General features: G+C 30.2%; 1 pseudogene across 3 annotated transcripts in view; it reads right to left on the bottom strand.

The window, feature by feature from the left end:
- LOC145125258 (protein LIGHT-DEPENDENT SHORT HYPOCOTYLS 10 pseudogene) overlaps positions 1 to 11,596 on the bottom strand; it is a 29,914-nt pseudogene extending 18,318 nt beyond the window's left edge. Inside the window, exons 1-3 of one of the 3 annotated variants that reach the window (XR_013715902.1) lie at positions 10,838 to 11,596; positions 2,206 to 2,289; positions 1,642 to 2,122 (exon numbers count right to left, since the gene is read on the bottom strand). The product of XR_013715902.1 is annotated as a protein LIGHT-DEPENDENT SHORT HYPOCOTYLS 10 pseudogene, transcript variant X3 (transcript). Of the gene's footprint in view, positions 1 to 1,641; positions 2,123 to 2,160; positions 2,290 to 10,837 lie in introns of those variants that run through there. The other 2 variants (XR_013715901.1, XR_013715900.1) reach the window with 2 other exon arrangements.
- Between the last annotated feature and the right edge of the window lie 1,950 nt (positions 11,597 to 13,546).

Here is a 13,546-nt window from a genome sequence, read left to right as displayed (position 1 = left end):
TATTTGTTAGTAGTTTTATTTTTTATTACTTAATTACTTAATATCTATATTATTATATTATGGTTTCTATATTTTCTTTTCTTTAAAAAATAACTTTTTGTAAAAGTTAGAAAATTAAATCCTTCAACTTATTAAAAACTAGAAATATAAGAATTGAAATCCGTGGTTTAAAATTTATAAAATTATACATTGTGCAAAAGATATTATACATATATTAATGTTGGCAAATCATAGAATCTAACTTGTTTTCCTATATTTTGTTTTGCATGTAGCAACTATTCAACTTATATATTTTTTAAAACTGATAATAAAGAGAGTTTTTTTATAACTATTTATTGTCCCATTTATATAGTAAAAAAGGTAATATAAAGTCACGTAAATTTACAAATCAACATTTTGTAGAAAAAAAAGATAATTTAAATCATACGTAAAGAATTAGATTTACATATAATTTATATTTACTATTTATTATACTTCCATTTTAATAAAAAAATATATAATTATTTTTTTATATGCTTTTAGAAAAATATTTATTTACTATGTATTATACCGGAATTTCTTGTCTCATTTATGTAGTAAAAGAGGTAATATGATAGGCACCTAAATTTACAAATTAACACTTAGTAAAAAAATGTAATTTAAATCATACGTAAGGAATTAGATTTACATAAAATTTATATTTACTATTTATTATACTTCTATTTTAATAAAAAAATATATAATGGTATTTTTTTTAATAAACTTTTAGAAAAATATTCATTTACTGTATATTATACTAGATTCCGTTTTTCACGCATTTTAAACTTCTTCTGCTTACACATTTTTAACTTTTTTTAAAATTTTTTATAATCGACTCCGAACCGTTTGGATAAGAGACAAGGCGACTAATTTAGATTTTAAAAAAGTAGTGGAATAAATCTGAACTGTGTTTATCGGATTTTTGCATAACATATGAATTTATAGTATAATTGTTTAACAACCAGTCTATGAAAAACGCAGTATGAATGAATAATATAGATTGTATTCAAATAAAACAAGACGTCAAAAAATATATTAAATTACAAAAATAAATATTGCAAACTAAATATGTGAAAACAGTTAATGTATTTGAACAAAAGATTGCAAAAAATATTGTATTCGAACAAAATGTAAAAATTAATTAAATAAAAGGAAACATAAATAATAATATTATGTGAAATAATTTAAATAAAATAAAAATTATAATAATTATATTATTTATTTATCTTAAATAAAGAAATGAAATAACATATACATTAATTAATATATTGTAAATAGAAAAACAAAAAATAAATAAATGTTTGATATGAAAGATGTGACATGAGGGTTTTTTTTAGGTATTTTTTTTAAAACTCCCCTAAAAATAGTATTAAATTATAAAAAATCTTTCATCAAAGATGTTTTGACTTTTCATTAATACTTTAATTTTGATTTATTCAATTAGCTGGTTTAAATTCTATGAGTTTTATGATTCCTTTTGGTTAGCACTTGTTGAAGTGTGAGCCAAATTCTCAATTAGAGTTATTTGGTTTCTTGGTCTCTTTATGATTAAGAAACACCATTAGTTGTGTGGTAGTTAGAGTCTTTGAATAATTTAGGATTTTAGTTTCTTAGTTTGTAAATATAGTCTTAAAAGCCCTGCTAAACATATATTGGAAGTCTTTAGAGTGTGGAAGCTCTTTTGACTTCTTAGATTAAATTTGATTGTTTCTTTCTTTAAATGTGCCCTTCTTTATCATTAGGGTGTGATCTCTCTTCAATCTTGAGATCTCAAACACTTAGAGATCCCATATGAGTTCAATTTATTTTTAAGAAGTTTTAGTTGATGATATACATGCAACATGCCTTTTTCTTCATTAGAATGATCAAAGGCTAATTATAGGCATTACCTTTAACCTCTCCCCCCCCAAAAAAAAAAAAAAAAAAAAAAAACCAATTTGACCCCCTCGATAGATATCTCTATCAAAACTTGGGAAATAAAAGTTACCATATATGGTCTTTATAGTGTAAGAAGGAAAAGTATATAAAATGTAAGAACCGATCTCCCTTCATATAGATACTCATCACCCCTAAATTTCCTTCTTTTGTCCCTTTTTCTCATAATCTACAAATGAAACCAGATTATAAGTTTAGAATACTAACGTGCATCGTTAATAATGAAAGGGCCAACGAAATGAGATTTTATACAAACTCGGGAGGTTGATCAGTTGGAGTGAATTTTGTCATGTTATCATCGTAGGTCAGTACTCGATCAAGTGAAACCTATGAAAGCTTAAAGCATGATAACACAAATTCATTTGTTAGTATATCTGTTTGAACTCACTAAAAAGTGTCAAAATGAGTAGAGAATTTATAAGTATAATAAAAAATTTAGATATAGGTGGATTAAAGGATATCTAGGATTTAGTTCACATATTGAAGAGTAGATTTCAAATATTGGAATGACTTGAAGGTTGATTTATAAAGTTTAGAAGAGTTTATAGTAATCATAGTACTATAATCTCTTATATGTTTTATATCACACGTCATCAAGGTTATATCGTAAGTTTATAGGGGTACTAAAACTATCTAAATAACAAAAAAGTGGTTTCATAATAAAGTTAATCCATGAGATGGGTTAGTTTAGGGAAAGCTTAAAACAACAAACTATTTGTATGTACAGCTTAGGGAGTTGAAGGATTTCTAATTGAATCAATTTAACTTTGTTGGAAAGAACATTGAGCTTAGGTAAACTTCTCACTTGAATCGGTTTTGGCTCCTAAAGCATTAACTTTTAAAGGAAGTGCCAAATTACAAGGCAATTCTTACAATATGGTTGAGTCATATGTTAAGGTGTTATACCTCATTAGTTTCAAGATTCAAATTCATAACATATTGTGCTAACATTTCTTCTCTTTTAAGATGTGTTGTTTCACCCTCGGGTCCTTAGGTGTGAATGATGAGACCTGATCTCCTTACTTTATTTTTCTAGGAGTATTTGTAGTATATGTAGCGATGGTTAAAGGGAAATGGTTTTTTTTTCTAGTCATAACTTTTTTATGGCATAGTTGGTCCCATATGATGAAAAAGTCGCATATATGAAGTTACACACAACTATTAACTAAGACAACTGCTAATTTTCATATAGATGGTATGAACAAATTAGACTTAGTTACCCCTTATGAAAGATAATATTATATATATTTGTGTATATGATAATGGATTCCTCTAAATATACTTTATATTATATGATTTTCCTTATGGGTCATCATGGAATCGTCTTACGTTTACTAGATTTTGAGTTGGCCTATACCAGCCGAAATGTACTTATAGATTGACTAAGATGCTTCATGTTAATTTCATATTAAAAAAACTTCATCTCCTAATCTCTTTTTTTGAATATAAAGTAACCATTTTCTAGAAATTATTAAGCTAACTAATCCATTCAAGCTGGTCACTAACTCAAAATTGTAAGAGATAGGTCAATCGAGTTGACTAGGTACAACTAGGTATTGTTGATCGACGGTCCAAACTGACAAAAAGTTAATTTTTGTCAACACATAAGAGCCAAGCTTAGTACAAAATATTCATTTTAGTAATATATACCATCATCACATATTTTATAATTTGAATGAGTCTTTCGAATAAGAATCAAGATGAATTTGAGATGTTCATGATAACACTACTCGGAGAAGCTAGTGCGTCTAACATACACCTAAGAAGTATGAACTCTGGTTCTATGCAACCTTAAGTTATGATTGGATTGATTTTGAGCAAAAATAATTCACTTAAAGTTAAAAATAAGTTACTTAAACCAAGATAAACATTACAATAGAGAAATCATAAAATATTGGTACAACAATCAGAACAACAACTCTACTTGATGTTGTTTATCCTATCTACAACCTAAATGAATACACTACATCAAAAAGGGAATCTCAATATGGTTTTTTCTATCTAGTTATCATATCATATCCAAAAAGTCACAATTAAAAGTGCCACCAAACTGTGATGTTGAACCTAAGAAAAATAAGAACCTAATATCTTTGATGGAAGAAAATTATGGCTTTTGTAAGCCATACTAGAAAAAATATGTATTCCAAAGAGTCGACGTCACCATAGAAACACCAAAAGTAATCATTTTTATGGTATTTGAACAAATAGAACATAAAAAGGTTTCAACATCTATTCATCTCTTATATAAATTATCACGAGTTGGCAATCATGAATTTTTAATCGTTCACGATAAAATATAACTTTTTTTTGAATCTATTTATACTAACGTGTCTTTTTAAGAAATGAAAATATATAATACATATAGCCAAAGGTTAGAAAAAAAAATATTACCAAGAGTGTATCGCCATATACATAATAACTAACCACAACAACTAGTCAACATTACTAGTTTTACATATAGCCTTGATCCAACAATAAAAGTACAATCTAACATCTTTTACCTACACACTTTCTTGCCTTATAAATACCAGTTCAATACACAACCTGCTAACCTCCAGGAGATAGTTTGAGAAGATAACATCCAGTGCATCTTTGCACCCTAGACAAATTTACTTGGCTAAGGAGGTCTTTTAGTTCCCATAGTAATTCTAACATTATCCTAATTTTGGTACCACCATCTCCCTAATATTGACCAAATAGTCTTGATAAATGAAAATGAAAAGAATAAATAATTTAATTCATCCACCTCTTCCATACAAAATATGCATAAGACATTATCAACAATAATTCCTTTGTTTTGAGGATTAGACTCAGTGGGGACTTTGTTTAATTCAACTTTCTATCTACATATATTATCTTTACCCAGAACCCACTTCAAACCATTTAGTATTGGCTTGTCATTTACCATTATCTTGCCATCGATGTGAACTTTAAGAGATGGAACCATAAATGAAACATTATTTTCCAAAACCACCACCAACTATCTCTTTTACTGCTTTCGATATGAGTTCCAACCAAAAAAGTTACACAAACAGAACCACTCCTTCTTCTTGAATCTTTACCAAATATCATTTCACCAACACTAACTATAGTATCCATTTGAATAATTCTTAGCAACACTCTATTTATCCTATAAATATAAAGAAAAAAATCCTAGGGAAATGGTATTTCAACAAATTCTCACTACACCAACGCTCAAACCAAAACAAGTTGTCTTCATCGTTAATCCATGGAATCTTGTGCTCGGTAGTATCATCTCCCTAAAAATTTCTTACCAATACTTTCTTATCTCTTAAGAATGTCAATTGCAACCATGAAAAAAGAAAACGAATAAGAGCCAAGGCTTGCCAAAATAGATTTTATCATCATTAAATGAAATCTACTACAGATTGCTTTATCATTCCAAGTATTAAGATGTTTCTATAATATATTTACCACTACTTTGGTACTTTCTATTTTTGTGCTTAATGTCATATTATTTAGAAGACGTGAGCTATTTGGGAGATTCTAATGAGCTTATGGATCAAATTGGGATAAGAGGAGGAGACAAAAGAAAGAGAAAACTATGGCTTGCAAAAGGATGAAAGTTGGGCTATCTCTTAGATAAAATTGAAGTTGACTTGAAGATTTAATCACTTGGATTAATAAAAGGTAAGTAATATGCCAAAATAGTTGGATAAGGGTGTGTCAAAATTTAGGCTAAATGGTTGGTGCAAAGAGATAAATGAGACAATAATAAATCAGCTCTAATCTCAATGAAAAGGAAAAGTGGTTGCAACAAAAAATAGAAGTCAACATGTGCATCAGGACTACTTGATCCATGTAGGTAAATGTATTAGGCTATACGCGGTCCCTATAAGTGTATCAGGGTGATTCATCATTTTGCATTTGGTAGTTATTTGTGGTATGTTATGTGATTTTTTCTCAGATCGAATAAGAGAGTTTTGAAGCAGTTTTCTCTAGTGATTTTGAGTTTTTTGAAGATATTTTTAAGGATACAAACTTAGCAATTTTTTGGTTGAATGTTTGGTATAATTTAGATTTTGCTTAAAACTATGTATGGCTAATTTTTCCATGATCAATATTGGGTGAAAATCCTTGAACAACTAGTTATGTTTGGATATGTTATGGGTTTCAGTTTAAATCCATGAATGCAACATTTATTTGAACTTTTGTTCTTATGTTTTTACTCAAGCTTTTGATTTCAAATGTTTGAATGACTATTGTTATTTGTTTTTATCAATTATGTACTTGATTTTAAAAACAAACAAGTGACAAATAATCTTAAGTGGTTGCTTACAACCCTATTTTTTGTCATATGTTTGTGTTCTTTAAACTAGAATTTTTAAGTTTTGGGGTTTTCTTTAGACGTGGTGATTACTAAATCATAATGTTTGTTAAAATATATGAACTAAATGCTTATTTGGATTGTGAATTTAATTAAGACATATTATTAAGTAAGAGCTTCTCTAGCTAGTTTCAATACAATTTAGGGTTTAGGGTTTAGATGATTTATGTTTTTGAATTGACATAGACAAGTTGGAATGAATTAAAACCATTTCATCATAAACCATAATGAGAAACTAACTAGTTCACCTTGTGATTGAAATCAAAATATTTATTACCTTTTTATTATTGAATCACTTTAGTGGAATTTTACTCAAACTAGATATTACTTTCTTGTTTAGTTTAAAATTCAACAAATAAACAAACAATCCCCCTTTTTTATAGGATCAACTTTTACAAAAAGATTTGCATAGATTAAAAATTGAGCCACTCTCAATGGACTCTACCCTTATTACCATTATACTCATTATATATATATATATATATATATATATATATATATATATATATATATATATATATATATATATATATATATATATATATATATATATATATTACAAAATAGCCTAACAAAACCTATAATATTTATGACCGACCATTTCTCCATGAATATTGCATTGCCAACATAGAACAAATGAGTAAGGTCTTTCACCATATTATCGATATTTACCACTTCAATAACATTCTTTGCTAATTCATTCTCATTGAATTTGACACATGTTAACTTTTGGGATTTTTAGAATTTTTCATTTCCAGTTGTCATTTTCTTGTATTTTACATTTTCATTTAATTGCCACATCATTATTTTCATTAATGGCAATGCCAATGACTATTGTAAATCCGTTCATTCCTTCTTTATTTTGTTAAATATAATGTGCTATTTACATGAGTTTACACTGTCTAATTACAATGATTTATATAAATTTTTTTAAATAAACTCATATAATATACAAATCTCATACCTAGTGATATCAAGAGGAAATGAGAAACTAGGTCTCCTTGCCTTAAATCCGTCGAAGGTCTAACCTCTCCCTTGGAAGAGCCATTGATGAGAATCGAAGTGTAACCGGATCATAAACAATCTCTCATCCAAAATCTCCATTTTCTCTGATGTCTTTCCCTCCCAAATCTAATATTGTCTCATCATAAAAAAGAATCTTGATCACCTCTGTCTTCTCACTAGGAACACATGTCTTTTCCTCCTTTTTTTTTCTTTTTTTTCTTTACTCCATCTGATAATATCATTGAGAACTTGTAGCTTCCTCTTAATATAGCTTAGTTTATTTGAATCCTATAGATTAAAATTGTTGTTCCAACACTAATTCTCTAACCCCTCAAACTCTTTATCTTCATGTCAGGAATTAAACAATTTCAATGAAACTGGTCCAAAATCAACTCCTAATTCTTTGGCAATGGACACTTATCCAAAAGTTATTTTAGGAGAACAAAAGCAACAATATCCCCGAACGTATTAAGAAGCTTGTGGTTTACCAAGAACCTGTCGAGATTGATTAATTTATTATCAGCCTTATTGGACCTTGTATACCGTCTCCCTCCTAATTACATCTCCTCAAGATGACAGTGTAAAAAACGTAGATGATTGTGTCATTCATCTAAGGTCATTCGGTATACCCATAACTTGACCACTAAAAAGGTGTTGTCATCTAAGCGTATAATCATCACCACTATCATACCACTTTGCACTTATTGGTATACCTACCACTACACATCATGAAAATAATTTTTGTTGTTTTTTAATTAAGAAAATTATACATTTTTTATTTAACTGAATGAAATAAAACACTAGATTTTCAATAATATATAATATTACATAGATTAAAACAAAAATCAAATAAAAAAAAATCAAACATAGAAAAAAGGTACCTTAATTTAAATAAAAAAATATACTTAGTACAAAAGTCATTTTAATCTTCAAAACCATCTTGGAGAATTGTGCATCTCAAACCAAGCATTGATATAGGAAAATGGTTTATGGTTAAGTTGGAATACTTGGTATTGTCTCAACGTCGCATCAATTACCTCGGAGTCATTACTCGTATTTGGATTTGTGGTTTTGAGTGCCTTGTAAATGTGGTTAAACTCGGTTACTTTTGGCCTCATATCACGACATTTTGACGAAAGTTCATTGAGATCCCGATAAACACCTTGTCCCATATCGCCGTGGAAGTGGTTTCTAATAGATTGCCAAAAGGTTTTCCTTCTATTTATGGAGTTATCGGAATCCAATTATGAGCTACGAGGTTTCTTCATTTTCCTCCAAAGTTGTTTGGTTTGGATGTTTGATGGTTGTGGATATTGTCGTGGTAGGTAGTAAGAAATTATATGTGAATATATTTTAGTTTGTTTAGTAGAGAAAGAAAAAATATTGTGAAATAGTTTGTAGCATAATAAGTATATTTTTAGTTGAAATGTAGGTAATGTTTAAAATTACATGCGTTTCTACTTAGAATAAATGCACATTAATTCGTTTGTTGCTACTCTGGTATATAGAACGCAACACCACAGTCGTTGTGGCTGAGCTGGTGTGCACGACCGTGATGGTTGTGCACCTAGCCCCAGAAGGGGTTCGTGAGAAGCATACGTCACGGCCTAAGGAAGATGAGAAGTTTATGGAGCCTCTAAGGGTGTGTTTGGGATTGCTTTTTAAACATAAAAGTCATTTTTATAGAAGGACTTTTTATAAAAGAACTTTTTTTAAAAGATGATGTTTAAAATGTGTTTGACTTGTTTTGTATGACTTTTAAGTGATAAAAGCTAAAAGTCACAAAAAGATAAGAATTCTTATCTTTTCTCCCACCAACTTTTTCTTCTTGACTAAAAGTTGATTTTAAAAGATCTTTTCAAATTGTCAAACAACTTTTACTAATTTTTAACTTTTTGAAAAAGTTAAAAGTAAAAAAGATGATTAAAAAGGAATTCCAAACACGGCCTAAATAACCTAGCTCCACATTTCTTTTAGTATAATAGAAAACATTAATGTCCATCACTTAGGGTTATATCATCAAATTATTGACATTGTGAAGTAGAACAAAATATTAAAGCTACATGAGGTATCTCATTGTGTACTATTGTAAGCGTTTTCCATCAAGAAATAAGTTTTAGATCCCTGCGCGTGAATCTACAAGTGTCTTTTCACAAAAAAAAAAAAAAAAATAAAATAAAATAAAATAAAAAGAATAAAAAACACTATTTAAGAAATCGAGCCTAACATAAAATAGTTTCAAGAGGAGCTCAACGAAACAACCCATAGTGCTAGAAGAATGAGTGATGATAGGACAGAATAATATAACATATAGAGAGGGTGAGCGACTATTATATACCGTTATAAATTCTACGAAGAAAAGTTCTCAGAACGCCCTTGCATTAATTGATCTGCTTTGCCTTTAGTTTCTTGCTAAATAGTGCATGCGTATTTATGAAGTAAAAACTAATGAATTTGGTGAATAGTTGGTAACTTTCTATGAAGTAAACCATCGATGAGAATGCAGATAAGAATAAAGTTCACACCACATCAAAATACACAGACCTTAATCAATTAGTAGTGTTATGAACGATCGAGCTAGGAAAATATATAACGCATGCCAAGGTAAATTGTTGTGGAATCTTCTAATTAATGTGCTTTTAAAACTATAGATAAGAACAAAGACTAATCTTAAACCCGATAGGAGTCTCACTACAATCCAAAGTAGTGTTATGAACGAGCTAGGCATAAAATGACAGCATTGCCTGGTTGCATGGATGTGGACGAGTACTCTTTAGATATATATATATATATATATATATATATATATATATATATATATATATATATATATATATATATATATATATATATATATATATATATATATATATATATATATATATATATATATATATATATATATATATTAATATTAATTAATATTTTATTTTTATAGGACTGAAATTCTGGCTTTCGTTTGTTTTTGTTTGTTTTCATAATTTTTTTTTTATTTTAAATTTGTTTTCAGGTTGGAGGGATTCTGATGTTTCAAATTAATTAATATGTCAAGCAATCAGACAGCTCTAAGATTTAAGTCCAATTTAAGGATGGGTTATATTAACATGGTCATCCATAGGGGGCACAAAATCCTAGCGAATCCAAAAAGGGCCAAAACAAAATATAAAGTAGACATTTGAACCAGAAATATTAATTTAAACACCATTCGTAAACAGTATTTTGCATGATGAGAGAGAGAGAGAGAGAGAGAGAGAGAGAGAGAGAGAGAGAGAGAGAGAGAGAGAGAGAGAGAGAGAGAGAGAGAGAGAGTTGTCGAACTTGATCATGCCTTCGTCTATACTTTGGAGGATTTACTATATAGAGTGTCCTTAAAAGTTTTAACATCAAAATTAGGGTTTTTGGTTCAAGGGTTTTTAGGGTTCTCACTGAAAATATTTCATATATGTAACTAATTTAGATAAAAGATGGTTCCAAGTCACCATGTAACTAGAAAATATTTCATATATGTAATCAAACTATAAAGAGACTTACCATTTGGCGTGGTGAAAACGAGATTGGAGAAAGTTCAAGTAGCCTGTAGCTTGGAAGCCTTCACTTCTTCATTGGCCTTTATTTGACTTTTCCTCTTCTTCTTCTTCTTGTATGGGATTCCCCTAGCTTTAGCTTGACACTCCTTCACTTCTCTTAAATAAACCCGAATTGCTCCATTTCCAAATGGATTTTTCTCAGGAGGGCCGCCGTTCTCTTCATAGGCAGCTCTTAATCGCCCGATCAGCGCGTCTAGACTGCCCCAAGCCTGCCTTAGAGGGCAAGTGCAAGGAGCAGGAGGTTCAGGCTGCCCAAAGAAAACACACCCATGTAAATGAACCTTAGTTTTTCCAAATTGATCAAGGTATCGAAGGAATTCCAGAACATGGCTAAAGTTGCACTGCGAAAGAGATACAGGAGGTCTTTGATTCTTTAGATACTGCCCAAAAGTGTTCCAGTCTCGTCGTTTTTGGGATTCATAACGGCTTAAGGGTGCAGGATGGTGGCTCTGATCAACGGTTGTAGATCGGGAGGACCCTTCTGATGGATCTTTTGGTATGTTACTTGACATGAAGATGCGTTTGGATGAGAAAATTCTTATGTGATTTTTGGGAAAAATGGATGATCCAATGTGAATAATAGTAAAATAAAAGTGGGTAGAGAAGGAAGAGAAAAAAAGATGAATATCACATATTGAGTCTACGATTGAGGAGACATGTCATGGGTCCCTCTAGTGAAACTTTTTTCCCTCTATCTTTTTCATTTTAATTTCTTCCTCCAAGGCATTATAAGCACTAACCATTACTTTAATTTTAATTCTAGTCTACCTATTAAAATATATGAAAGTAGGGTATGCATAGTTATCATGACATTTTATTTGCATCATAGATAACAGTGTGTATGATGTCTCCATGATCAATAGTCGGTGGGTAAAATCCTGTAATATAGAGGAAAATTTTACAATAACATCATATGATCATATATTATATATGAATTAACTATGAGACAAATTTCAATACGGACCCGTGTGACTCCCAAGTAACAGTTAACGGTGCAACAGGAGTGTCGACGAGGATCATTAGCGCTACAACAGATCTTGGTGATCTTAACTTACAAGTACAGAACCCGAAAAGAATGGAAGGCTCTTTCGCTCTGCTGCATGCGTCGGATCCCATAGAGCGTCTTTGATTGAAATTCCATTTGCACCGGTCGACTTCTCAATTGGTAGACTTTCAAAGGTTGTTTCCTCAACGAGAGCTGAGTTACTGTAAAGAGTTATTAATATTGGGTTTGGCGTTGGAACACTTAGAAATCTTGGTTTTTGTAACAAAACGTATTTTATGAGGATTGTTACTTTCCTTCATTGGATACTACCATAGGATTGAGAACATAGCTAGATAGTTGAACCTTCCACAAGCAACTGGTCAAACATAAGGACAATTTTATTTCCAACATTACCAATAATTCTACTTCCCTTAAAATATAAAGAACACATATTATATTAAAATAAGATGATGATATGAATGAATGAATTAAATAAAAGTATGTATACACCTCTTCATCCAATAAATATTCGTACTATAACATATTATTTTTGTTATTCATCTTGACCAATAAGACTTGCATTTATCATAAAATTTGTGGTCAAATGAATTTAATCTCATCCAATTGGATATTTAATAATGCAATTATCATCTAAATGTTCAAGAAGACGGTTCAAAAATAATATTTCAAATATTTGAATCGGCTTTAAACCATTGTTTAATAGATTTTATGACTTTTTTTTTAACCATGTTAAAATGTTCCACATTTAAATAAGGCAGAACAATCTCATGAAATATTATATAAACAATTCGACTCATAAGACAATAGACTACACATTTAGAGATAACGAGTTGTCTTTTGATCCTATGAATAGCAACAAAGTGTAACAACTTAATCTTCGTGGAGTTTTTTCCATTCTTTAAAATTGGGGGGGGGGGGGGGGGGGGGGGAAGAATGTGGCCAAGCTGGAAGGCATTAATCACATTTGTTGAAAATCTAAAAATTTGGAATTTATCGGAATTCAGCTAGTTGATGAGAAAATTTTTCGAAAGGTTGTTCGAATGTTTCAATTGCTTTCATTGCTTCTGGAGTGATTTCGTTGTCTGTTAAAGAGTAGATAATGAAAGTTTTACTAGCATAATTTACTCTGATTCTTGACCTTTGATATTTACCGTTGCCAATGCGTGATGATGCTAAATAAACACCGGCAAGTGCAAAGATTAGATGCTCTTGTGTTAGTGATTCACGGGGTAGATCATCTTTTGTTGGTTTTGAGCCGTTGCTTATTCTCATGTTTGCAAAAGTAATACTTGGGACAATTAGTTGAGAATCTTCATCAAAAATTGGGTAGCTAGAATGCATTTTGATGAATAATCCTCTTTCTTGTTTTGCAAAGCGTATTTTATAATTTCTGATGATAGTTTGCACAGCAGAGGGGAATTCGCTGATGCAGTGTAAATTGGTGCCTTCTAGATAGATAGTGTCGATGAATCCATGAATAAAATAATCCCATAAAGTCATAGGATCTGATAAATCGGCTAGGAAAACTGCTTTAGGGCCTGGGCGCCTGGCTACTGGGTAAAAGCCCATTAAAGAATGGACCTCGGTGTAGGAAACGAGGCTATCCCATAATTCAGCGAATTTTTTGGCAGATGGTTTTTTCATGGC

Source organism: Lactuca virosa, chromosome 7, assembly GCF_052849685.1.
Source record: "Lactuca virosa cultivar CGN04683 chromosome 7, Lactuca_virosa_CGN04683_v6, whole genome shotgun sequence".
NCBI lineage: Eukaryota > Viridiplantae > Streptophyta > Magnoliopsida > Asterales > Asteraceae > Lactuca > Lactuca virosa.
The sequence above is the reverse complement of the archived record's forward strand: the minus strand, read 5'-3'. Positions and strand labels throughout refer to the sequence as shown.